The 26,438-nt window shown below is 37.5% G+C and overlaps 1 long non-coding RNA gene across 1 annotated transcript in view; it reads right to left on the reverse strand.

The window, feature by feature from the left end:
* Nucleotides 1-20,388: 20,388 nt before the first annotated feature.
* Nucleotides 20,389-26,438, reverse strand: part of LOC119157944 — a 37,741-nt gene continuing 31,691 nt past the window's right edge. The window contains exon 5 of the long non-coding RNA XR_005107703.1: nucleotides 20,389-21,096. This is a non-coding gene — a long non-coding RNA (uncharacterized LOC119157944). The remainder of the gene's footprint in view (nucleotides 21,097-26,438) is intronic.

Genomic DNA, 26,438 nt, shown 5'->3' on the forward strand with positions numbered 1-26,438 from the left:
TTCACACAGTACTTTGTGTTGGCAGCTCATTTCTGTCTTAGTCATGTTTTCATTTTTTCTTTAGCAGATGTTTACAATTACTCCTTAAAATGTTTCCATTTTCTGTGATCATTGAATGTGAATGAGGTGACATTTTTAAAAATAATTGTAGCTTTTTCTGGCCAGAAACCATGTTGTTAGATTCAAATAGTCTTTGTCTTTTAAACTGTGGTAAAGGTTTTATATCTTTGTAACAGCAGCATCTGCACTGGTTTGCTTATTCTTTTTTTTTTGCCAAAATCAAAGTGTTATTTGTCATTATCTGACTGTATCTTGTATCTGGTAATCAGATGTGTATATGTCTTTTTATTTAACCTTAAAGACACAAAGCTTATTCTCCTGAATTTGTGCTTGAGAATTTCTTGGGAGGACCGCAGAACAAATGGTATTACAGCAGCCTAAGCTCCTGAAATGCAAAGGAACATTTCTTTGCTTTTCTTTCAATCAGTTTTTTCATTTGTTTTTATTGACCTCAGTTTAGATCAAAGTTCTCACAAATAATTGCCATGTTGCCAACACCTGCAATTATGTTACAATGTTTGTAACGCTTCAAATGTTCTTCAAAAACCCATTCCTGGGAATCACGCAAATTTTTGAGAAAGCTCATCCGTTGCTTTTTTTTCCCTTCTTTTGTTTTGAAAAAAGAAAAAAAAAAAAGAAAAAATTCATTTGCAGAAAAATTATAAAAATATGCCATACATTTACCGTAAAGGCTTAAAAAAGGGTGTCACACATATATTTTAAAAGATCACTTTATTTAATGCAGTCTCGTGACTTTTGGAGTGCTGACTCACGATTTTTGCATGCTTGACATCAGCAATACCACAACTAAGAGAAAATCTTTGTGAAAGATTCCTTTCTAGTCCTCTTGAGACAAAGGGATCCTCCAGGAAAAAAAACAGAGAAACAACTGTTTCTTATTCATGATAGTTCTCAGTTAAAAACAAGCACAAAACCCAACTTTAAAGCAAACAATCTACAATATCTGCCAAACCATTCCTGCATTCTTTCTTCACCATAAAGACTCAAAAAAGGTACAAACATTTTTTTTTTTCCTTTTCTTTGGTAGAATGGTATGAAATCACGTAACGTATGAAAATGAAGCTTCTAGTATAATTTAATATTTTTCAATTAACAGCTTCTTTTAATATGCCCGATTCCTCCCTCCCTTTTGTCAAGCAAGAAGTCTGGCATTAGGGACAGACAATGACTTTTTCGTTAATGATCATATGTTATTTTTAATTATACTATGTATTTTTTTAGCTTCCATAAAAGAAATATAACAATTTTAGGATGACATTCCTTCTGCTTAATTAAAAAAAGTTTTCCTTTACTAGGAATACAGTACTCTGAGAAAAACATGAAAATTCCACTGAAAAAAGAAAATAGAGCCTTTTTACTCTTAAATGAAAATTTTGGCCCATGAGTTAATGCATTTTCATTGCAGTACATTAGTTGATCTGTGACTTCAAGGTTCTATTTGTTGAAAACAACTACAAATATTCCTTACAGCTAATAATACAAAAGGTAATCAGTAGCTATTATTAACATTACTTGATAGTAGTAGTAGAGGGAATATAACAATATATTATACTAACAGTAAAAATTTGATTCTGGAGCTGGCTGTTTAGCAGTCAAAACTAACCTCCTTTATCAAGCAAAACTTCCAATTAATTCCAAATTCCAGTTTTTCTGCATTAAGACTTGAGGATAATTTGCTTGTGGGTAGGATAAAAATGGTTGGTATGTGCCTTTATTAGAATAAATATTTTTGACATAAACTCTTTCAGAGGCAAATCAGGTCAAAGGATGATTTACAAAATTGTCATTGTCATATGGCATTAATTTGATAGCTCATTTCAATTGACATCTGTGAGAAACAGTTGGACATGCTGTTTCTCTTGCATTAACCAGACTTTTTAATTAATTATGCAAAGCTGAAAGCAAACAAACAAAATTAGACTGAAAAGTAAAACTATACTCAAGTAAAGCTACACATTACCCAGCTAAATTCACACTATAACTAAGTCTAAAACTGTCCTGTACTATGAATTACCTTGGAATAGCAAACCCATCAGAACCATCATTCAGGGAGTGCTGCTCAGCACAGAATATGAAACCTTCTCCAGCACCATAGATCACTCTTTTTTTTTTTTTTTTTCTCACCCATTTGTTCTACATACAGACATGAACAAAAATGCTATTATTACTTCTAAATATCAATTCTAAATATTTCCACTATTTCTAATACCAGTAATACTACTGTTTCCTCACCATCAGTCTTTCAGAACAATATTGAAATCAGAGACGATTTAAGTATTTTGTTCACAAAGTTGGATCTACTGAATAGCAGGCAATAAAATATGTTATTTAATCTATGCTGCACCAGTCCTTTAGCTCACAAAACTCATGCTGGGTCTCTCTAAACATCAGTAAGCATAACACTAATTTAAGAATGCCAGAGCATCACTGCTCTGCAATATTATTATCCCATATTTGTAGTAAGTCTTTGTAACCCCGATTTACCTAAAAATACAATTTTTCTTTTAGTCTTTTTAGAATGATACTATATTTTCATGCCATCTCAGTAGAAATATATCTGAATAGAGAATTCTTGTGGCAAAGTAGCATTAGGACACCACAAGCTTCAAATACATCAATACAAAGTAAAGGTGGGTTTTTTTTCTGGTTTGGTTTTTTTTTTCCCTAGGTTGTAAATATCCAAGATGCTGCTGTGCTATTTGATCAAGATGGGGTTAAAAATTACCTTATAAGCAATATCTAGAGCACTTCAACACTCTTAATGTGACTTGAGCTTGCCTATGTGAAATCTTGTCTTTTGTGACTGCTCTCCTGTAGAAACAAAATCCTATTGTAAGACCTCAAGCCACCAGCATTTCTCTTCCCAATTAAAAAAAAATAAATATTTTTTTTAAAGTCTTCAGCTCAGCTTGGGCTTTGGCTACATCATTCATCACTCAACTAATGTATAAAATCTCATAGAAAGGAGCAATTATTTCTGTACATATATCACTTCATTAATTAATGTAAAGATTATTTGCAAGAAAGGACTCTATGCTTGAAATCTGGGTAGTCCTGGAATATAAAACCTCAATTTGTAATGTGAGTTCTTGGCTGTACAGATTGTTGTAGATACAGGGTGGTGCAGACTGAAAAGACTGTTTGTTGGCTGTTTCTTTCTGACACAGTATATGAATCCCATTCTGAGGTGGTCTGCTGGTTGCCTGCAGTGCAGAAGAAACTGTTTCTCTTTTGATGTATAATTTGGCTTCTGGTTTTTGTTTTGCTTTCCTTACAGCACTGACTGACCATGACTGGAGCTGGTTGAGGGTGTTAGACTGATATGCAGTGGCTCTCACTCTACCAGAGTGCCCAGCCAGGGTATTTTCCTCATCTTAAATCAAGCTTCAGATGTGAGGTCAATGAAGTATTTCCCCCAGACCAGTTTGGTACAAACTATTAGATTTTTTTTTTTGGTTTTCTTTCCTCAGGAGGTTTTAATTATCTAAAATAATTTGAGAATTTTGCCTCCCCCTGCAACTATAAGTGAATGAATCCAAAAACAAAATATTTAGGAAATGACTTCTTGTTTACAAAGATGAAATAAAAAAGTTCTCTTTCTGTCCTCATAAAAACTGTCAAAGTACCACATGCAGAGCTATTATTATGCTTTTAAATCAAAACTGTGCAAAGTTCCAAAGAATGTACCGTGGTCAATTATTGCATTATGTTATCGGAGCTGCCAACCTATCAAAATAAGTTTCTAAGAGTCCTGTAATTACAATACTAAGATTCTAAACAAGTACCGACTGAGTGAATGTCTCTGTAACAGCGCACATGTATATAATTATAATGACTTATAAGAGGAGTAACTCCATCACTCAGTGACTGAAGACAGCATACTTTGACTTGTAATTTACAGCCAGGCCTGTTTGGCCAGCTCCTGGCTGGACCAAAGTCCTCTGTTTTGCCAAAAGATGTCCAAACTTGGACTATCTTTCATTGGAAAAAGCAATGTTAAGTCGCTGGACCAACACAGATGTAACTGTTTTGACAACTCAAAGAAGAGCAAGAAAATAAAAGTGACCTGAACATGTTTTCCATAGGAATATATTAACCATAAATATCAACAATCTAAAGAGAACACAAGGGCAGCACAGAGAGAAAACACTCGTGCACAGTCTATCTTTTCATTATTGACACCATGTGTTGAAATACAGTCCCTCGGAAGGAGGATGGAAACATTTCAAATGTGCATTTTTTTGTTATGTTTTGGTGCACAGGTATTTGTGTTAGCAGTAGAAAACACAGATATACAGGATTTTCTTGGCCCATATTGTACCATACTGCAACTACTTAATATTGCTAGCTGGCAATTAACCCAAGTATATGCATCCTTTAATTATCATATAACACACAGTACCATCTAGTCTGGGGAACAGATTTAAATGTGTTTATCCTATAGCTGTCCCATGGTTTGTTTTCTGTTACACAATAAACAGCTGTTTACAGATGAAGATAATAAGCTGTGTTGAACCTCCCACTTTGATTCTGACCACGTCATGTATCACTGAAATTACTGGGACTCAACATTAAGTTTAAATGGACAAATCCTGGCCCATCTACTTTGTTAACATTCTTTTACCAGGGATGTGGTCACCAGCCACTACCTAGAGCCCCCTGCAATGAATTCAGCTACAAACCACTTTGGCCTTGCAGAATAAATAAACAGCTCACCAACAAACTGGCATTTCACAGATGGTTCTCTCATGTTCTCAAGAAATGGGTAAAACAGTTGTGATGAAATGTCAATAGAAACATCGGCGGATCAGAGTTGAGTGGGTGAGTAGGTAGAAACTATATTCATGTTAGTCAGCACTAACTCTTCAGAAACCCAGTTATCCCTTTCATCTGTCATTGGGAGGACTAAAGGAAAGATTTTATTAGTGAACAAAATGTTATCTGAGAGGTTAAGTAAAAAAATATTTTCATGTATCTAAAAAATACATACCAATCTAAAAGTTTGAACAAAGCAGCATCTACATAGGAGTGATGCAAACTGGTCTCCACTTTCTGCACAAGTATATCCTTATCTCTGATAGATTAGAAAAAAATGCTAGGTCAGGGTAAGGAATACATAATTTTGACATCTCTGAGACATTCTAAAAGCTTATCTTTCAAAAACTGATGATACTCTTTTGCACTATCCAATTTAAGTTTCCTGTTTCATTCAAATGTTAATATAGACACAAAAATCAGGATGTCAGGGGCCACAGGAGACCCTATGGTCCAGTCTCTACCATGGCTGAATATTCCCTTCCAGTATCTTCCAACAGTAACTGTGCAATAGCAAGTTATGTCCTTTTTTTTCACACAGGCAGCCCTTAGGGAGAAAACTCCCCACAACTGGAAAAAAGACACTATGCTACACCTGCTCAAAGAACTTGTAAAGGGTTTCTCATTGCTACATTTTTTTTGTGGGTAGAGGGGGGATGGTGTCTACAAAACCCTCTGTGGTTAAAAACATGCCACAGCCTATAGCGTGGTACAGTTTGCTTCTAGTCCGCTGGACCGGAACAGGTGAAACCAGTTAAAATTCTAGCCCCTGTTTCCTACTTGTTGCCTTTTGAGCATTATACCGGAACATCAAATTAGTGCAAGTCCTGAGCTCACCAAAGCTGGAAGCACCAGCTTTTCATGCAGGGACAACAGAAATCTTACCATGACTTGTTTTCCCCACAGAAGATTACATGGAAAAGCTGGTTCCCATCCAACAAACAGTATATTTTACACTCTCTCTTTTTATATTTAAGGTCATGAACAAAAAACATTGGAACTAGGAAGAGCTGAACACACTAATGTGAGTTCGTCTGGATTTTCATTTTGTTTATGTTGATTTTCTTAGCACAAATGTAGTGATTAACAATAATGTTTTATGAACCTGCCTTGGTGACACCCAACAACATGCCTGTTTGGCAGCTAGTTTGGAAGAGACTTGACTGAACTTTTCAACAGACTAAGTTAAAATCCTTTTAAAACTGCTTAGGATTTTTACCTGAGAAGACCTGATTTGGTCAGGGACTTTTACTTTCCCATCATAAGCCCACCAATCAGTATGAAATAAACTACATATATAGCTGCTGTTTGCTGTTTAGCTAAAGTGGCGATCAGCCATATGAAGAACAGTGTCTGCAAGGCTCCAGCAGACAGTACTTCATGTAACTTTCATGACTGCATTTACTTTTAATTGATCCTGCCGTACTATGCCCCTTATGGAGTGCTTTAAATCAATGTCAACCATAAAGGGGTACTAAACTGTACAAGATCCTTTTTTGGTTGCAGTTAAAGATAACTTATTTATGAGGACATGAATAAAACTCCAAGTGTGTGAATGTAAACATGGCCAAAACTTTCAGAACTCTTTTCCTTTAGAGCGTCAGGCATCAAGGCATGGATTTTTCCTTTTCCCCTCTCCCTTTATTAGCTCGGTATGACATTGGAAGTCGCGTTACACAATGAAAAATCAAGGTGAGCGGAAAAGAAGCTCTTCCAAAGTTTGCAATGTTCTGGCATTCACCTAGCACTTTCATCTTACCAAAACATTCACTCTGCTAGCTAAGACATGCATGATTCTCACCAGTCAGGTCTTCTCAGGCCATAAATCCCAGCATGGACATTACTAGTAGCTCCTGAAAGCAAGTGCTTCAGCAGAGGTATTCCTCAGTAAATTAATTTACAAATGTTCATAACCCACTTGCACTGTACAGGAAGAATGACAACTCGGGGTGTGACTGTGGATCACTTCATCAACCAGATCCCTTTGTTTTGGGATAGCCTTCTCAAACATATTCCACAGCCTGAATGAAGTACCTCCAAAGTACCACTCCAAACAAGAGGTTTGTTCTTATCACAGAACTGAGGAAGCAAACAGTCCGAAATTCTGGCTAAACCTGCCATGGTCACTGTATTTAGGTTAGTTATATTATGTTAATTTCTCAATAATCTGTCAAAGGAAGAGAACATGGAATTAGTGAAGCCATGCTATACGGTTTCTAAAAACTTAAAAATCCCATACGACTCAAGTATTGCTGATGTAGAACTGATGAATGCATACAGTGAAGAAGTATAGAATAAGAACATCATTCAGTCTTTACGTATTACATTTTTCCTTTCAGATCCTCATCGAAATTAGGAGAGAGTGAGTCAGTATGGGAGACATCTAAAAATGTCATCAAAATCAATATGAAAGAAATTAAAGATGGTGAATTAACTATAAAGACTACTAGTGTTCATAAGTTACTATTCAAGGTAAAAGACCTTACAGAAAAAGAAATTAGAGATACGCAAAGAGAGCTCATTACCTTACTTGATTTTCCCTTTTATGGCTTAGATTTTACACTTTTAGAAGTTTTGGGGTTTTTTTCCTGGTCAGAGCATAAGTTTTATAACACACATAGACCCAGAATTTTTATCTTGTAGAAAACTTCAGAGTTCCATATTAAATATATGACATATTACCTCACTGGCATGAAACAGTTTGCCTCTGAGAATGTAGCAGAGAATAAAGAGCTCAGAACGAACATATTCCTCAAACCTGAGTTTAACGTGAATCTTATGGAAGATGCTGAATTGCACCTGCTCAGAATTCGAAGTCAACTGTAATGTCTTTAAAATCTCCATCCTGTATTTGCCAGTACAGCTCCGTGTGCTTGGAGATTTGTCTATAGCTGTTCTTTGAAGTATAAGTTCCACTGAATAGGCAACCTGTGAAGGAAAGTTAATATAACTGCAGTACTTGTCTGGCCGTGCAAGGGATGATGCACAGGGAGCCTGCTGTGCTTACAGCAGCACCAGAGCCAAAAAATCCTACTGTGTTTGCAAAAATAACTAGCTTATTTTTGAACCAGAGCTGGCTCTTTTATATCCTGACTTAAAACACAACGTATCGTTATAACGGTTTGGGGTTGGTGTGGGTATTTTTGGGTTTTTTTTTTTTGGTTGGTTGGTTTTGTTTTTTTTAATAACAGTAAAAGTTTTTGTAAACTATTCATAAGAACGATACCAGGTTTGGCCCCAACCCAGCAAAGCACATGTTTAACCTTCTGCATGTCACTAGTTTCTGAAATCAATGGGACTGCTTGCAGCCTGAGAGTAAATCATGTGCTTCAGTGCTCTGCCACAATAAGACCTTTACAATTGTTTTCTTCTGTACAGATAATTCCAGGAACCCTCACAGAGCCTCAATGACTTTCACATATGATGAAGAATTTCTACTATAGGTAGGAGGAAACCTTGCTAAACACCTCCTTTTACAGCTTTATAGCTATGTGTCCCATTTCTTTGCCAACTTGATACCAGAATTTAAACCTTGCGGGAGACACAGGTTAGTTATAAGCAGGGGGAGTTAAATGCATGTACAAAAGGGATGCTTTTCCTGGCAAACAAAGGAAAGAAGATAAACATATATAATGAAATAATTTGAGACATAAGAATTATATATGCAACAAATAAAAGGTTCTTTTAGCTCTGATGCTGAAAAAAAGTTTGGGTTTCCCCTCCCTCCTCTCAAGGAGCAAAAGACTTAACTTTGCAAGACTGCCTTTGAAGACACTATTTGGGGTACAGAATTTCATTCATGAAAATTATATTAAGCACTTTTTTTTTGTTCTGCAAACCATAAGCATACACTTTAGAGATCCAATACTGCTTGAAGGCTGGGAGCAAGGTGCGGTCTGACGGTTTGCATGAGGACTGGTAATTAACATTTTGACTTAGAATATTGCAATTGCCCCAAATTACCATAAACACCTTTGCACCAGGTGTAAACACCTAGCACCAGGAGCTATACTGCCAAGGTTGATAGTTTTACAAAATAATTATGCCTATTCTCTCTGGGAGAACGTTACTGAAATTTGGATAGACTCAATCTAAAAAGTTCAAACTTGTAATGAAGTTTTGAAAAAGAAACAAAAATTAAATTGGCAACTTTTTCCTAAATATATTTTGTGACTTGCCCAGGCAGCATCTAATAAATGGCAGCACTTCAGTAAGAAAAATGAGCCCTAGTCTTCTGAATACCAATCCATCCTTTCCGTGTGCAATAAAAAATAAAGATTCAGTGCACCTACTTGTTGCTGGCTGAAGAGCCCTCTCCTACAAACAATCAGAATTTCTGACAAAACCTATTACATGCATTTAAGGGGAGAAACTACCACCTTCACCTTGGATGAAAAACCACTCTCACCTTTACCTCAGGGTACTACAGCGATTTATGAAGTAATGCTTGTGCTGTCAGCCTGACAAATCTTAAAAAAAACAGAACACACACCCTGCCCCCACTTAGACATACAGCAAAATTTCGCAGAAATTTGCAGTAAAGAAGCATGATCAGGCTTCTGCTGAGCATTGGCTGAGTGTACACCTACCATCTTATTTTTCAGCTGCACCTGCATCCATGCATTAGTGCCTCCACTGCTCCTGTCAAGCTGTGCTTAATACTTGCCCAGGTGAAAGCCAGGACTCCTCCCTACCTACAGTGTCATTAAGCAGGTGGCAAAATGGCAGATCTTGAGCAATGCTGAGCTTAATTAGTTCACCTGAATCTGTTGGGCAGGACTGCTGCTTCTTTAGCATGGCTTAAATATCCCCATAGCCTTGCACCTGGGGAGCACACTGCTCTGTGGCTAGGAGGAGGAAATATTCATGAGCAGAATATTGCCCGAATGTGCTGATGAAAATGAAACCTGCTTCCAAGGTATTTTGCCTGGCTGATGTTTGATTTGTCGGCTTCACTCTGTATCCTTTCCGGGGCAACAGCACTGGAGGTTTATACACACTAACTTCTCCTGCCCGTAGCTTTTTTAAAACAGAGGGATGCTTTGAATTCCGTATGAGAGGTAAAAAATGAATTCCTAGTGCCCACACCTACCTCTGAGTTCATTGACGTATTTCAGCCCTGCACATCTGACACGCAGTAAAATATCAGCATCTTACAGTACCAGATACTAAATAGAAGAAGAAATGTGTTAGATGTCAGGCCTCAAGAAAGCAAACTTAACATTCTGACAGCAGCTGGAGAGTGATAGCCATAATCAAGCATTGTCCCTGCTTAGATCTGTGCCAAACAACCTCGCTTACTTCCAGCTAATTCTCCATCAGAGACGATCTTTCTTTACGATTCCAAAGAAACATGTTGTCAGTTCCCACCTGCTGGCATTGCTAGAAATAAAACCGCAGTTGATCAGATGCAATAGGTCAGCAGAATAGTGCATCGAACCGTTGTTTGTGCTTCTAAGCTGTGTTACAGGGGATTCACTAACATTTATTAACCCTTTCTCAAACTGTGGCTTTTGTTATGCTTTTATAAAGCAGTAAGGTTTCAAGGATGAAAACATGTCCTTTTACGAATGTCAAAGGAAGCATAATTCGGGCTTTCTGCCAGGCTAAAAGTTCGATATCATTTGAAAAACAAAATGTATTAGAGAAGAAAGAAAATGCAGATGTCAGCCTAGTGACACAGAGTAATCTATTTGCTCAGTGCTTGTATTTTCCTACCAATTTTGTATTTTTCAAAAAGGACAATAAAAGAATTGTGCTCACTGCTAATTAATGACAAGCTGGTAAAAGCATCTATCCATTGTTCCATTTATTTCTTCATTTCCAGCAGTTAACAGCCCTGTTCTGAAATGAATCAATGTCGTTTACACAATGCTGTCACCCCTATTGTTTCTTTATCATCCTTGCATTTTCATAAATCGGAGGTGTTAATCCCTTAATGGCTTCTCTCAGAGCTCTAAAATGTATGCAAAATGGTAATCCATCCCCTAAACAATTCACATTTACCAGGCACCCTCTTAAATATGTTTACTATTAAAATGAATCCTTTGTTTGGATCTAACCCTGTTTGTTTTCTAAACACAGAATCATAGCAGGTATGCCTAGTCTAATTTTAACCAGTGAATATCAAGTCACTCCATCCTTTTAGCAACCTGGTTAGTTGTCTCCAGAGGTGAAAGACTTTTCTTTTCCTAAGGAGTCATATCAGTACGTATGAAATTGAGGACATGCTTGTTGGCTTCTGAAGGAAAAATCAAGGGCTCGATGCAAAGATTACTCGCATAAGGACAAGATACCTGCTGCTGTTGCTGGCCTTTGGTTTGGGACTGAGTAAGTGGAGTTAAATGCTCTCAGACGGGAAAGTAAACCCATGGCATTTGTACACAGTACTTTAAAAGTAGCAGACTGTGCTTGCTGATGGGTTTAATACCTTTGTGTTCAGCAGTCCGTGGTTCAGTCTTTGCAGGATTGGGACAGTAAAGTTTCTGGGAGAAACTGCACCTTACTGTGTGCAGAAACCCGCGTAGGCACCTGGGCAGCTGGTGTGTTTGCAATAGTTAGTTAGCAAGAACAGAAATGGTCTTGCTCTCCAGTACAGTTTGTCAGCTTTTAAAAGTAGATTCTACAGAGCTTAATGGTTTCATCCCTGTTAAAGCATGTATTTTCTTACCATTTGGTTTTCAAAAAGTCACTATCAATGCTAATATTTCACATGCACTTTCCTGAGCCTGACTCATAGTAATTTAAATCATTGAGTTTCATTTCGCTGATATTCTGTGCCTTTGGGCCAGCACCAGAATGGACTGCACCAAGACAACTTTCTAGGAGTTATATGCAGACAAGTACAGGATAATTTCCAGAATCAAAGCACAACTCTTTTAAAACCAGATTCAAACATATTCTGATCTGAGGAAGGTACAGCTTAGTAAGTTATTACGCCAGTATTAAGATAAAGATGAAAATGAAAAAAACCCACAACCTTAAGACTAAAATGTCTGACGAATAGGCAGACAAACATTTCAATAACTTCGGGGCAAACAGAACGTTGGTGGTAATAGAAGCAGCAGTATGAATAAAAAATGAAATCAAAGCAGTACTTAAAAAATCGTTTGTGCATTTCTGTTTAATTCACTTCTGTTTCAAGTTGCAGAATCTGTATTGCTTAGAAGTGACACTGAAGTTCTCCAACAATGTATAATTGTGTGATCTGTGCTGCTTAAAGGATGGATCCTTGGAGTACTGACACAGAGAGAGAGAAGATCAAGGCTTGGCAGTGACCGTAACATGCTGCTACACAGCAGGCAAACATTGGAGTTGAGCAGCTGCACCAAGGCGGGTTGGGCTGCCTTTTTCCTTTATGCTCTTGTTTTGACTTGTGTTAATCACCCATTGTTCTAGGTGGGAGAGCTAAATTAAAGGACAGGGTGATCGAATAGAGCTCCCATTCAATTAGAATAAGCAGGTCACTGAAAATTCTACCGCACAAGGAGGTGATAAGCAGGAATTAGAAGTGTACCTGGAGAAGTGTATCATTTAGAAGTAGGCACAACAGCCTAATTTTAACTAAAGTTAAATGAAAATACTCTGTGGTCTTCCCGAAGGTTCAACATGTGCCAGCACTAAACGGTGGAGATCTCTGGAATCCTCCTTTTGCCATGAACTTACAGCACCAATTTTCAGGGGTAGAAACGTGGTGGTGTAATGGGAGGATGAAAAGAGATATATGGGAACAAATGAAAAAAAATCACCTTGAGCATTTTTTTGCATTGTTTTGGGATAACCTTCAGCATGTCCATGACATACTGCCAAATTAGATTGGCATTGCATAAATACTTTTAAGTATGGAGAGAAGTTTGACTCTGCAGAACTTTCAGCCCATTGTGTATGCTAGCATATTTCCCAATGAGGCGTACCACTAAAGATCATCCACTTGGCTGTATTTAGTTGCATTTCCTATCAAATAAAAATTAGGACGTTTCACACATTTTGAAAGTGGCCATTCTCGTAAGATTTCAAGTTAAATTTTCCTGGGCATTGAAGTTTTGAAAAGCTTTGCACGTGAACCTAAAAGTGTCACATGCCATGATCCACAGAGCTCTTGAGGGTTTGCCAGGCATTCTTAATTATTTGTTAGCTTCCCCTGAACTCTGTGGGATCCAGGGATAGTAGCATATGCTTGTCTACTAGGCAGGTGGAGGGGAGGATACACTTTGGCCCATAAGCTACTGAGTTATGTGAGCTCCTGAGTTAAATTATTGGCTACACCTTTCATGGAAGTACTTATGGACCACATCTCGTGCACTCTGGTGACTTTCCTCAGGCTTCTTATTTGATGCAGGTACTAAGAAATCCCTCAACAGTGGGAGGAGAGCACCTTTCCTCGATAGAGCAACACCGATTGAAGAATAAAGGGTTGGTATCAGATCCGTGTCCAAGTTAATTTCTCTTGATGTGATGATATCAAAAGACATCACTGGGACATTCAACAAGATGTGATTTGAAAACAGAGATCAGCAGTTCTCCATAGAGCAATAATGCAATTGTTCCAGGGATAAAAGGGTTGCAGATAAATTGGAAGTGTCATTCTCCAACTATATGTAGAAATGACACAGCTATTTGGGCACAAACCTGCCCTCTTCCTGTGGCATAATGCAGTTTTTGAGGCTTTCAGACTCCTACGCTGACATGTCCTCTATTTGTGATATGATGTCCTGGGACAGATTGCTGTGTTTTGTGGTGTGTGTATGTGAGGAGTGAACATTTTTGATCAAAGCAAGTACTGACAAACTGGATGTGATTTAATGAAAAGGGAGAAAGAGAGACAGATCCGGAGCTGGTTTCTACTGGTTTCAATTTAAATATTTTCAGTTTATAGAAATGGATAATATGGCTTTATCTGTGTTCCTTTTTTATTCCCTTAAGCATATCCATCAAACATGACCTAAAACCTCCGGATTTCCTATGACCTGACTTTAAATATGATGGAATTGTCTCTACAGCAAAGCAAACAGCAGCATTTCTGGGCTCTGTTGACTGTCCTAAGTCATGGACAGGAGGCAAAATAACAGAGCATACATTGCCATTTGCCAGAAGAGCCCTCAAGTATTCTGCAATATATAATTTTCAAAGATATCACCTGAAAAAATTATCCTTGAATAGGCTTGAACTGTGAGGTCTGGCAAAGTATTCCAAGTCTGGATTTTTTTAAACCTAATTCTGTTGCAAATGCAACGACACTGATTGTTTTGATTTAATAAAAACTGGCTGTTAAATCTCTAATTCTAACGTCTTTTCAATCTTTGCTCAAAGTGACACATATGTACTCTGTGACTGTGCATTTTGAAGTTAACAACTTGTTATTTGGCCTATCAGTTGTTGAATATTCAGCCCCTCGTTGGAATTATTAAAAATGTAAAAGTACTTCTGCCTTTATCACTTTTGTCTCTCAATTCATTCTTAGAGATCATAGCTCTTCCAGAAATCAATTAAGAAAAATACAGAGATGATGTTTTTTTTACTTCAGAAGCTGAAGGTTTCCAGACTCCTTGTAGTTGAAGGAGGAAAAGAATTAGGAGGAAGAATAAAGTATATATTTCATCTTCTAGTGATAACCCAATATAGAAATATGCCATTTTTAAAGACTTAGTCAACAATTATTACAGAATTAAATACGCCATGTATTACTTTAAGATTAGCACGGGAGTTACCAATCAAATTTTTATATGATTATATGATACTGTTTGAAGACTGGAAGAGTAACTGAATCACACATATATTAGTCTATTTTCTTTTTGCTGATTATTTTTTTTAACAGCCATGGAAGTTCATGGTGTCTTTAGGCCTCAGCAGAATCAGAGGAAATAATTTTAGTTGGTAAACACTGTTCAACCCACTGAGGACACCCACCCCCCGTTTACACAACAAACCAGTTAAGGCTTATATTTAAAAGAAACTTCAAGAAATGAACACTAAATTTTCATAATAAACATAAACATTTTCAAGGCAGGCTATCAAATACAAAATCAGACCACTGTAATTAAGGTCATCCTAATAGGTTTCCAGAAATAATTGCCAAACCTCACATATGTCACATCTAGCTATCTACTTGCACACTTAGTGGCCAGAGTGAATTGGGACTCCATCAGCTGATTATTTCTGTAATCAAACGCCCCTTTCATTAAAGGAAGCATCACTTGAATATTGTTGAATGGAATTAAACAGAACGTATTAAACTGTTTCTAGCTACCATCGCTGTTGGGAACATTTTAAATCATTTTTGTTCATATTTGTATTTCTTTCTGTTTATCGTTGAGAGCAGCTGTCACGCATGGAGAAAGCCAGCATTTCTAGATCATTTGTGTAATGAAAAATACTTGTGCTCTGTGCTTAATGAATCCTTAACCTCTCACCAAAGAATTATCTACAGAATGATACCAAATCTTATGTGCCTGGTCTAAATCTTACTGAAATCAGTAGAGACTCCTGGAGGTTTCAATAGGCTTTGGATGAAGCTCTGGGTGTACATTAGCTTTAGTGATGCATTATTTTGACGTTATTTTTGTGGTCTCATACCACCTACCCAGTAGGCTTGTTTGCTCCACCAATGCTAGCACTTCCTGGCCTAGGCTGGTCTATGTCTTCAATGAGAGGATCATTTCTACTCTTGTTTAGCTTTGATTAACATCATTAACCTATCATACACTGAAGCAACTTGCAGAGCAAATTGGTAAGCCAATTTCAGCAAGCAACATAAAGCAAAGAACAGCTTGGATTGTCAGATAAACATACCCAAAGGTGCAGTTAGGATGCTGAAATTATTAGGTGAAAGATAGGAAGCCAAAAAATCAGTGAGCCACTTGAGCAGAGAGTATAAACATAAATATCCAAAAGCATGCCACAGTACGTGCGTATTTTATGTTGATGTGCTAATACATTATCTGCTAAGGGTTTATTTAAACCATTTTTGTATTCCCTGTAATTCATTTATCTGCGTAAAGAAGAGCCACTAACAGGACAGTGTCTTATGAACAAGCAACCCTGTATGTTTTCCACTGCTGTTTATAATTCTTCATGCTCATATCTATAATTCATGAGCAAATTGGCTCGTGAATGTTTCCATAAAGGTTGAACAAAGTATGGTGCTGTTAACACTCGCGCTGTCATGCACAGAATCGAAATGTGCCCACTCTCATTCTATTCATCACAGCTCAAAGACATTTTGGCAATGATATTATCCAAATATTATTAAAACTTTGAACCCTGTCCCCATAAATTATAGCAAAATGGCTTCAGAGCCATTAGGCAAGGAGGATGTATGGGCTCCAGTTGCTTTGGAGTAATTATGTGCTTAAAAGGAAGCGTGGCTAAGCATTCTACCAGTAAAAAGAGAAAAGCTATGATCATTTGTTACTGCTTCAGTGCTGTACACAGTATTGCTCACACAGGTCAAGCCAACCTTACAGCAGGACAATTATCTGCCTAGAGAGACCAAACATCTGTTATTAAGTACGCAGAGGCACCACTGCAGCATGCTAGAAATCTTGTCCACTTCATTGGTTTGGCTTACGGTAATGTACTTCAAACACTTGGCTAACTCTGCACAACATCCCCCCTTTCTTATTGTTACTGCAACAGTTCAGCTTTGAAATATGCAGTACCTCCACTCCCCCATTACTTCCTTTAATATGCGCACAGCTGTTAAAGATGATGGTGTAACTTTAGATGAGTTGCTCTCTCTTTCTCGTTGCTCTCTCTCTCGCGCTCTCACTTGCTTCTTTCTTCAAAACGTGTTTTGAGACGTTCCTGTACATGTCTAAGTTACCCACTGAGAGTCACTGTGGAGATTAGGAGTAGTGCAAAACCACAGGGACACACAGTTTTTCTATTATAAAACAAACGCTGCTTGGCATCAAACATTCCCTAAGCTGGCCAAGGAGGCGAAGGGTGCCTTTGCACACAACAGTTATGACATATGTGTTTAAAGCAAGCAACAGCAGCGGAACAGATATCACTTGCCTGCACCCACTGACACACAGGTAGAACGATCCTCTTCCACCGGACTGATTATTCACCTGAAGTGAGGAGATTCCAAACTGTACACAATTTGCTCCACGTTTTAACAGCTCTGATGTTAATAGACAACAGTTTTCCCCCCTCTGATAGAAATTGCAGATGTAACTGACACATTTGCTTTCACAGGGCATAGCAAGAACTCTGAAAAAGAGTAATGAATGGGTGGCGGAGATGTCAGGGTTAGAAATTAGATCTATCTTACCTGTCTTGGGTTTTTCTAAGGAGTCTATCACAGTGCAATAATCAAACCTCTGGAGGAGATGTTAGGCAGGAGAGCTACAGAAATTAAAGATCCTAAGAATATTTTTACTACAGGCTTTGATGAAAAATGTACAACTTCTGTATTTGCTTTGTACACACTGTACTATTGTAAGAGGAGCTGATACAACTGGCAGATTTATGCCATCCTGAGATACTATCACCATAAACTTCTCTTTAAAGAAACCCAGATTTTCTTATCTTAAAAGCAAATGATAATAATGCTCTGGGATAAAAAACACAGGTCCAAAGTACTGTATGCATAGGTAAAAAGTGGAAGGGGAAAAAAAAAAGATGAAGAGGATCACAAGAGGCAAAAACAATCCTATGATAAAGATGACATTATTGTATAATCACCAGATTATTTTGCCCCTTAGCAGAAAAAAGGCTCCAGAGGAAAAGGCATACCTCATCACTATGATGTGTAGCTCACTTCAGCAGTTCCCATCTACATTATACTCTCCTTTAATATGCACGCTTGTGAATAAAAGACCAGTTAGGAAGAAAATTTGAAATTGGATCAGTGAAGAGGAGTGTTTCTTCTGTCTGAACTTTATGTTCACTCATGACTAGCCTCAAAGGAATTACAGAATGAATTCAAAGCATACCTGTAATGGAAAGATTTTAGTTAGCTTTTAATTTCAAATTTGTTCATTCTAAAGCCAAGCTCATGAACTCCTCAGCTAGAGTCTTCCTTGTGTAGTTATAGCAAATGCTGTATTTATAACGGACACGTTTGTCAAATAATAGGCAAAGAATTTAACACCTAATTCAAAAGGAGGTATTTGGGGCAAGTCTGAAAATGAGTGCACCAGCGTTTTTTCTCTTTGTTCTAAGATGACGTTCCCAGGAAAAGAATTGCAATCAAATGTGTACCTTCCTTTAAACATCATGGACTCTTACCAGTGGCAAGCTTTACAACATTTTCAGTACGCTCAGTGATGGCCTGAACGGAAGAAAGGAAACTGATCCTTTTGAATAAGATCTTCCATAGGATACCTTTCAAAAAGTTCATATAGGCTTTCTAGATTTTTGGGGGTGAGGAAATACATTGCAAAAAGTATCCAAAACTGCAATAGTTTAGCAATACATTTAATTTAACTGGGACACACTTCACCAGTATCTAGGAATCATGACATTTATCAACTAAAAAGAAACTTGTAATATTCAAGAGTACTCTGCTACAATAAAAATAATTTTAATCATGCAAAGGGAAGAGAGTAACTCACCTGCTGCTGTTCAAAGCAGGTAAGGACTTTACCACAAGGACTGTTCCCCACCATGGAGAAAAGCCCATACCACAGCACAGTCTCCAAACCTCCTGATTGTCCCGGCTGCAGCATGTTACAAGCCAACGGCCAAAGTTTTGGGTGAGAGAGAGATTCCAGGACATCACAGAGAGCCAAAATAGCTTTAGGAATTACTCAGAAGTTGCTTTGCATTGATTTATATAGTTAAGAAGCACATTCAAGAGTACAGCACAGGCAGAACAAAATGACCCCTCCAGAGGTCATAGAGATGTGGTTTGAGTAGAGAAAATAAAGTATCTGGAATGAGAGTCCTTTGGGTGGAAACATGATCCTAATCACATGCGGAACTGATCCAGCTGCTCTTATTACACCATATTACCATTAGTGAGATATTAACAGGGTTTTCCTGCACAAAATATTAATAGTTAGATTATTATTTAAATGTCCAATTTTTTTCAATGCAGGTAATACCAAGTATTGTTGCCCAGTTAGCAATAGACACTTGCAAAATGTACACATAAATTCAAACTATAGAAATCTGTATCATGATTTTAATTTTATATCATATTTGATATTTTGAAACTCAAATAAACTAGGTAATTTTTTTTTAAGAAGTTCTTTAATGTTTAGAAGTGTTTTCTATGAATATTTATCTGACTTCACTTTGAACTACTTGGTTTCATCCTTCTGAGTTTCTAAACAATGAATAATCATGATAAGATATAAAATGACATTTTAAAATGTGGAACTCCCCAGACATCAATGGGAGTTTTGTTAAAAAACTACAGAAGCCTCTGGTTATGATATATATAGTTTTCTAGCTCAAATAACTACAGTTTTTAATAAGTACTCATGACAAACCAGGTGTTTATTTTCAAAATGAGGCCATGACTTTAGTGATAAGAGTCTTCCAAATGAACATGTGTGTACATATACCATATATATTTACCTCTTTACAAAATGGAGACTTACATAGTGCTGAGGCATAAATTCATGATGCATCATACTCAGCTTTATGGAATATATCAAAACAAGCTTATAAACTCAGCCTTTTATAACTAATTTAAACACCATTAGCAACAAAGCAGATCAATTAAAAGTATTCTGTAAAATGACACTGTCAATATGTTTTCAGCAAATAGGGGTGCATAATTTTTTGTGTTAGCATAAGAGAAGTGATGATAGATGAACTAAAGCTTGAGGCTGGGACATGAAAATGAAACCGGAGAGAAGAAACCAGTGTTATTCTACAAATTAACATTTTTTGGGAGACATCTCTTCTGATAAATGAGTCAGCCAATTGTCTGGAGTTTCTTCATCAGTGAAATCAGACTGATTGCACTTACATTACTGGTTATTTTGAATGTAATCCTGTGGGTAGATCTGTGGGCACCAGTATTCATACCTAGTGATGCCTCACCTGGTAACTGCAAGTGTATCACTTATAAGGTAAGAAACTGATCAGCAAGAGTAAAGGCATCAAAATAATTTCCTTGAGACACTGATTAAAAGAAACTCTGTAAATGCAAAGGTGGATAGGAAAAAAAAAACCATGCAAAGAAAATTTCATAAACAGAGATTCACCCCTGAGTGATGGTGCTGCACACAGTGCATATTAATGGATTAATGCAGACCTGCAACTCCCTGCACTCTTTATATTTGACTATCATCAATTATCACAACACTTGATAGAGCAGAGAGCACACTAGCCACTTGCACTGCTTTTTGTGTAGTTTAGTGTCTCTACATTATCTGTATATGTACACTTATATGAACAAAGTATTTGTAAAATACATGATATCTGATGGTTATTTAACCTGAGTGTTTATACAGCAATTAAAAACTGGAACATGAAAAATATTTTCAAATATTGTCTAAATGCAGATTATAGAGGAATAGTTCAGTAGAAGGAAAGAACAGATATTCTCTGATATGTAAGACTTTGAAGAGCATAAATGGCCGTGGTGTGGAAATGGCTAAACTTTAGAGAAAGCAAACATTCCCCATTAAGGAAAGTGATTAGCACATGAAAATTATCACATTTGAATTGTAACAAGCTGTTAGTTTTTCTGTAAGTGTAGAGAGGAAAATCACAGGAGTGTGCACGTGTGAAAGAGGAGACTTACTGATGTGGTGGTAAAATTGTTAATATTAAAGATTAAGTCTAAGAAAACTTTACTATAAAAACATCCCTTCTGACAAAAAGGTAACAGTCTGTGATTGTTTCCAACTCCCAGCTTCTTAGCTAGGATAATACTGGATGAGCCATTCTATAGGCTCCACCAAGTGCTCTCCCTCCATATCACGTTATTTATTGTTTGATTCCTTAGTATTGTGGCAGTTAGCAAGCTACTCGAGGAGCTTAACATCCCTCCTGGCCTTATTAACATTGAAATGATTGTTTTCCTTACCTCCCTCCTTTCTTCTGAAGTGGTGTGTAGGTTGACCCTGTGCAATGACTAGGCAGAGAACAGAGGAGCAGAGTGGGAGATGATGCCCGCATGTCCTCCCACCTCTCACAGCTTGTCTGACCTGCCCTGCGTTGTGCTCACACTATTACACACTCGGAGTCCGCAGATTCTCTGACACAGAACATGGAGATGTGAGGTGTAAGTGATGTCTTGGATATCCAATTAATATCACCAGAGGAGATGCACACATCACAAAGAGGAAAGCAGAAGAAAAAAAAAAAAAAAAAAAAGAAGTCAAATTAGTGCAGAAATCCTCCAGTCCGTGGAGTATAAATTATGTTCCTTTGGCATGCATCTCTTTTTTATTTACACTTAAAATTTCTAAATTTGTCTGTGTTGATAAAGAGACTTGGTATCTCTTCTTCCCTTCTGAAACAAGGCTTGGCATGGACTGTACTTTTGGGACACTACTGAAATTGGTATCTAATTTGCTATCAACTTTGTTGTGAACAATTAAGTAGTGTACTTTCATTCCCACTGCCAGGTTTCAAATGCTCTACCTTCTCACATGTGATCACAGGGGTTTTCCACAGATCATCAGGGCTGTGACGTTATTTCAGGACTCACTTTATAAGCATGTTCAATTACTGGTTCATTACCAGGGTAATGAAAAACTACGTCAGAATGGAGAACATTTTAACAGCATAACTGTTTTATGACACTAAGACATGATGAGGAATATTACTTTCTAAGGGAAAAATTCTTACTCTAGGCATAAAAATGCGTCATTTAGGTCTATAGACACAGATAGTGCAATCATCATGCTTCATTGAGAAAGCCAGTCCATTCAAATTTTATGCTCAATCATAACATTTTTTCTTATTCTCTTGTGGGAGGAAAACTACAGCACATTCAGTCATATTACATTTTTTTGTACCATGACCAAAGGTTTCTCCAACAAATATCACATACTTTGTAACATAAAAAAAAGAAACCCATAGCATGAGAGAAATCACTGATAGAGTTAGTTCATCGAAGAATCTCCTCCTGCCTGCCTCTCCCAAAGCCAACTTCAACACTCCTTCCATGCCCCCAAAATTCTTTGACAGGCTAGTGGCACTTGTGTTATTCCACCCCTTAATATTTTTTAACTCCATTTCCATATTTCATTTAAATACTGTTTGCCCAGGAGATACATAGCTACTGATATATATTTCAAGCAAAGTTTTCTTTATCTGAACAAGCCTCCAGGAAAAGAGAAACCCAATTAAAAAAAAAAAAAAACACCCAAAAAACAGGTTAAAAAGGAGAAGCGTGGGAATGAGCTTGTCAAAAAGGGTTTTTGATCTGTCTCACAAAATATTTGACTATGTGAGGAGACAAGTACAAGTAGATGAAATTTTCCGTATAAGAAAACTCCTCCACAGTCTAGTTTCAAAACAAAGAAGTACACACATTAATGTCAACCATTCTGTGCCAACTGATTAATTTTTGTAATCTTGTTTGAGGTTTTCTCTTCAATTGTCAGTTGTAGTTTCTTAAGAAATCTGCATGCAGCTGCATTTTTAAGCACTCTCTCTACTCAAATGAACTAATCTCTTATATTGTACTTGTCAAAAACCCCCTTTCAATATTCTTTTCCCCCAGGAAGGCATAATTTATGGTAAAGCACATTTTCTCAACACCTTCTCTTACACTGAGAGGACTTATGTGAAACTGTGGGCATATTTTTTTGCCCACTATCTTTTGCCTTCTTGATAACAGACAGCCTAGCCTGTGTTTCTGAAGCATTTCTTTATGCAGGTGGATGGCAAAACCATCCTTCAACCTAAAGAAAGAAATTACTTTGTGCAGGTGTGATGTCAATTCCAAACAGGTGACAGGAACAGATATTTTTAGCAACTTATTTTGAAGCTTTCTTATGTTGATACTACAAAGTTACTGCTTTCCGAGGGCAGCTGCCTTGTACAGGTCATAATGTATATCCAGTTTCAGATCCCCAGTTATAAACAGTGTCCCCCTATAAGCATGTAATCCCCCCCCCCCCAAATCTCTAAGTATCAAGTAACTTTCAAAGTTTCCCTAACAAATCTGATTATTATTTTCTTATGTGCTAGCTACTTTCTCTCACTACTGGGTTGTGGTGGAGTTGAAAAATAACCTAAATAGTTAACATGCAATGAAAATTCAGTAGCCTATAGGGAAAAATCTTTCAGTCCATTTTCAAGAGGACAAACATCCAACCAAAACATTAACAGTTTCAGTCAGCAATAATCACCCTGGTTAGCAATCTAAGCAGGGATTGTATAGGCATGGCAACAAAGCTAAAATTGAATATTAGTGTGGTCTTTCTAAGTTGAGTTGGTAGATTGAATCAGGAAAAATGCCCTGCCTAGACAGTCTCAGCTTTGTAAATAAAGACCCCATTCCCTAACTGTTTATCCAGTCTTTTTACATGTTCACCTGAAGACACAGATACAGACGCGTTCAAGTTCATTCCAAGGTTTAAGAAAAGCTGTACACTCCTTGTAGGAAATATTGGACACTTGGATTCAAAATTGTAGAGAGTTTTTGTTGTGCCTTTCAGCAATTCTTATAGTGTTTATATGAGAGTGATTCTGCCACTAAATTATTTGCAAATGTTCCTCTTTTGGGGAGACTTGGAGCCAAATTATAATAAGCAAGAGCAGACTGACCCAGATTAAAGATACAATTAGTCTGTCTGATTAGTAAACCTAAAAAGTACTACTTACACTAAGTTATTGTTTTTATTACAAAAGAAGACATCCTGGCAGAACAATAAAGTCAGTGCCATGGATAAGAACCTTGTAATTTACTCCAAACAGTATGAAAAAAATCAGTTTAGAGATACAGCAATTCAAAATCAGTAGAACTGAAATATTATGCCAAAGGTAAGTCTGACAATACAAGTCCATACACATATAACTGTACATGCCTGATTCTTTTTCATATTAAAGCCATTTTATGGTATGGCATGGGTGAAATTTTAATCCTATTAAAATCACATGCAAAATCCCACCGAACTGCAAAAAGACTAGGCTCTCACATGAAATGGATCTTTTCCAGTAAGCATGCAGGACCAAACCAACTCCACTTTACAGCTCCAGTGGGACCTATCTTAGTATAAATTGAAATGAAAATTAGGTCTCCATGTGTGTAAATATATACACATCTATATATTTATTCACACAGATAGTGAATTACAAACTGATTCCTTTAGGGACCACACCTTAAAATATTTTTATTCATTAAATTTAGCATTACTGACAAATAACGCATCAGTCACTACTTGTGGAGCAGGGGGAGGACAGAATTGAATCCATTTGCTATCTTACAACCTGCTATACTTAATGTAATAGATACATTAAGAGTATTATACTCTGATTTGATTGTGATCTGTACCACTTCCATTCAAGCACCTCAAAGCAAAGTGCGCTGCCATCATTCTCACCTCTCCTTAAAGCTGGAACCTGTGCTATTTATGTGAATCTGTTACATGGCTCAGCTGTGGTTGCACCCAGCACTGCCAGTAGAATGGATTGTGGCTATAAACCATTAGCATTTGTGATGGGCAGCAGGGAACCCTCAGCAAGAGTTCTTCCCAAGCTGGAAAAGTGTGTGGTCGCTGTGACTTGAAAAGGTCAAAAAGGAAAAAATGGATATAATTTCATCAACCACCTCAAAGCTGGCAATTCCTCCATTTGATGCTTCTAAGAAGTCTGCTGAGCCATGTGCAGGCCAACATTACTGGTTTTACGCCACTGGCTTCCCAAATTGCTTATACAACAGAGGTCATGACTAGGAGCCATGCCCTGTTTTCCATCACAGCAGATCTCTCAGTCCATTAAGAAAAAGATGTGTTTATTCCAGTGTACACCATGGGATCTTTGCTTTAATTTTTTAAGATAGCAAGTGAAGCATCTCGTAGGTGTGTTGGCAAAGCATAGTCTGAATAGGCGTATATATTCGTATATATTTAGCACACGAGGAAACGGAATGAAGCTGCATCAGGGGAAGTTCAGCTTGGACATTAGGAAAAGGCTTTTCACTGAGAGGGTTGCTGGTCACTGAAGCAGGGTCCCCAGGGAAGTGGTCATGGCACCAAGCATGTCAGAGTTCAAGGAGCATCTGCGCGACTGTCTTAGCCATACAATTTGATTTTATGTAGTCCTGCGAGGATCAGGGAGTTGGACTCAATGATCCTTATGGGTCCCTTCCAACTTGAGGTACTCTGTGATTCTATGAAAGACCATCACGTAATTTTGAAAGATTCACAATATCAGGATCTCCTGGACAGCTCTCTCGAGTGGGAAATCAAATTTTGTTCCCATGTCTCTTCCATACAGAAAATCTGCTGTTTTACCCCTCATTCTGGGAGGCAGTTTCCCATCTGTTGCTGAGTGCTATGATGCTATAAGTGTGACCATACCATAAGCAGTTTCAGGATGACAGTGAAATGTGCATTTTTAAGACTAAAGGGAGAAGGAAAAGCCTGATGTCGAGACAGGAAGCCGATGAATCTTGTAATAGCTGACTCTGCTATACACTATCTTCATGAGAACAAGAGATGAGCAAAAAGTGCCTTGCAAGAGATAGAAAAAAGTCTCAGGAGAAACTTGCTGAATATTTTGAGAGTCAAAGAGAAGATCTATGCAAAAAATTTTCTTTGAGCCCTTATATTAATGTTTTGAGTCTAGGCTTAGATGTGAATAACAGGTACACATTACTGCACATCTTCATGTGTATAAGTAGCTATGCAAGGAATTAATCCTGTCTCGTGTGTCCATCTGATCATGCTTTATGTGTTGGGTTTTTTTTTATTATAGAGCGCATTTAGATTTAATAAGTGCATAGTGGATTTTATGGCAAATGATGTCAGGCATTACAATGGATTGCACATGACTCATCAGTGCCATCAGTGAGTGGAAAGTGAGGACTTTGCAGATATGCAGCCTTTGCTTCAGAGAAAGTGCATCATTGTCTACTTTTCCCCAGACAGAGCAGCTTTTCAAAATGCTTTAATAATCACATATTAAAATACTAGATGAGAGAGAAAACATATACATATAAGCTCTCTAAATAACTGAAGCCATCTTAAGTTTAGTGTGTAGACATGCTAGAGTTAAGGTTACCCTTGAGGACCAAACCCTGCTTCCTTTCATACACTCCTACCTACTCGCACATACACTCCTCCCCTGCCCCAGATTCCAGATTGACCATACACACCTATTTTCCTATTCATAAAGATTATGATGTGGGAGTGCTCTCATGAAATTACTAAAGAAAGCATGACAGAAAGATGCAGGGAACAAATATCACAGCACACAGGTACTTCTGCCTCTGTCTAATTTCTTGGCAGTATCCACACTGTGATTGAACCTGTTCTTCATCCCTGATGCCCCTTCTGAGTAGCTACAAAACCCACCTGAAAACCTGGGTAATGATCTTGTGGTTAGCTGAGGATGATCTTTGTGCTACATTAAACCCTCAGTCACAGAGCAACTTCAGTACAAAATATCTTTATGGCACT

This window comes from Falco rusticolus, chromosome 15 (genome assembly GCF_015220075.1).
Source record: "Falco rusticolus isolate bFalRus1 chromosome 15, bFalRus1.pri, whole genome shotgun sequence".
Taxonomy (NCBI): Eukaryota; Metazoa; Chordata; class Aves; order Falconiformes; family Falconidae; genus Falco; species Falco rusticolus.